Here is a 2,439-nt window from a genome sequence, read left to right as displayed (position 1 = left end):
AACTAACGCGAATGAAACTTACCGGGGAATTTCTCCATATTTTCAAAACTATTTACGTGAACCACTTTCCCAATCGAAAAGTAAGGAGACCAAAAAAAGGCCGGAAAACATGGATAACGGCCGAATTATATGCAAGGGTACAAATAAAAAACAAGCTATATCAAGCTTCTATTAAAACAAAAGACCCAGACAAGCTTAAATTTTTTAAGGCGTTCAAGAACATTTTTAACAAGGAACTAAAGAAATGCAAAACCGTCTGCTACCACAATTTGTTCAGCTCAATTCCCGGCCGCACTGACGTGATGTGGAGGAAGTTGAATTCTGTTTTAAATCGCAACGACACGCAAAACAGCATTGAATCTATAACACAAAATAACGTTGAATTGACTGGTCGTTGTCTCGCTGATGTATTTAACGACTTTTTTTGTAAATGTAGGGGGACTCATATACAACTAATGCTTGCAGTTATATGAACCGAAGAATTCTGGAAACTTTCTATTTTAATCCAGTCACTGAAGATGAAGTGGTGTCAGTGTTTCGTAACGTAAACGTTAGTCACAGTTGCGACGCCGATGGTATACAGATACACCCAGTACTATACGTTTTGGACATTATCGGCCGTTACCTGGCGTACATTTTTAATCTCTGTTTAGAAACGGCCATATTCCCCCAAAAGATGCAGATAGCCAAGGTGATAGTGCTTTATAAGAAAGGCGATAGGAATGACATAAACAACTACAGACCTGTGTCATTTCTCCCAGTATTTTCGGAAGGCTTAGAAAATTGTATACATAATCGTTTTATTGTGTTTTTGGAAAAGCATAACGTCATTACAGAATCTCAGTTTGGATTAGAAAGAAACATTCTACGTAACTAGCTTTGCTTGACCAAAAAGAATTTATACTGCGGAACTTTGAAGATAAGCATATAGTACTTGGCATATTCATCAATTTTACAAAAGCATTTGACTACATTAACCACGAGTTGCTCATTCAAAAATTAGAGTTTTATGGTATTAGGGGACATGCAGCGCTTCTCATTAAGTCGTATTTAGAAAAACGGCGTCAGTATGTTAGTATTCAAGGTCACTTTTCTGATATCAAGCCAATTAAGTCTGGGGTACCACAAGGAAGCATACTTGGGCCATTGCTCTTTAATATATATATTAATGACATCGTTAACATTGCGGAGCAAGTGAAGTTTATCATTTACGCGGATGACACCAGCCTCTTTTTTTTCAGGTAAGAATTATAATGAAATTTCGCACGTAGCTAATGACACCATAAAAGCTCTAGACACATGGGCTAAATCAAATAATTCTCATAATTAATAAGAAGAAAACTAAGGCGACCTTATTTTGTGCCAAAAATAAGAACCCTGAACTTACGAGTGATATTTTTCTAGACTCTTCGCCTATCGAAGTGGTAAGCACGTTTAAGACTATGGGGGTGTTTTTCTCTAGGCACATGTCTTGGACTGGACACGTTGACTATATTATTTCTAAGCTCTCTCGTATCACTGGTATGCTGCATAGACATCGTCATGATCTTCCAAAAGGACTTAAGTTGCTTTTCTTTAACTCATTGTTTTTATCTCATCTGAATTACTGCCATTTAGTTTGGGGGACGACGACAAAAAAGTCTGCAGAAACTATTTCTATTGCAGAAAAGAGTGTTACGAATTGTGTGTAACGCGCCTTATAATTCTCACACTGACCAACTTTTTAGAGAGTTGCGTGTAGTGAATATATTTTATCACTATGCTTTCAGACTTAGCATAAAGTATAAACAGGAATGTCGCGTGTTAAACAGTTCTTTATTGTCATTATCATCACTTCGAAAAAAGCTGCAACATATTCCACCCGTCACTCGGATGTTTGGGCAGTAGAAACATCACGAACAGATTATGGCCTCCAAATGATTAAAATAACCTTGCCAACATTACTGAACACTCTTATGGTCGAATCTTCTAATATATGTGCGCTTAAGGATTATTTTATTTCAAATTAAACAATACTTACTGCTTTTGATTAGCTAGCAGATTATTGCTTTTGTTTTGTTAATTTGTTGTTGTTAAGTATTTTGTATTATATAAATTCTTGTGTATGACTTCCCCAATGCTGTGTACCTGTGGGGGGGGTTGAGGACCAGTCAAGCTGCTTTCACAGTTTTTTTCCTCAGCTGCCACCATACTTGTATGGTAAATAAAGTAATTATTATTAGGTCCAGGAACGAGTCAAAATTGTTGTCGTACATCTAGCTGTTGGGAATCGAAAATGTCAAATTTGCTGAACGGAAGACAAAAGGCCCGCGATTTCTTTTTCGGCCCGACTATTCACTGCTGTCATGTTCGTACCATTAACCTCTTCGCTACCGGTGTACACATTCGTGAACATCCACATTTATGCGCTGTACCTCAAGGAGGGATGTTTGGCGGAAT

This window comes from Ixodes scapularis, unplaced genomic scaffold, assembly GCF_016920785.2.
Source record: "Ixodes scapularis isolate PalLabHiFi unplaced genomic scaffold, ASM1692078v2 PGA_scaffold2__306_contigs__length_199485367, whole genome shotgun sequence".
In the NCBI taxonomy this organism is placed as follows: Eukaryota; Metazoa; Arthropoda; class Arachnida; order Ixodida; family Ixodidae; genus Ixodes; species Ixodes scapularis.
Note: the sequence above shows the minus strand (reverse complement) of the source record.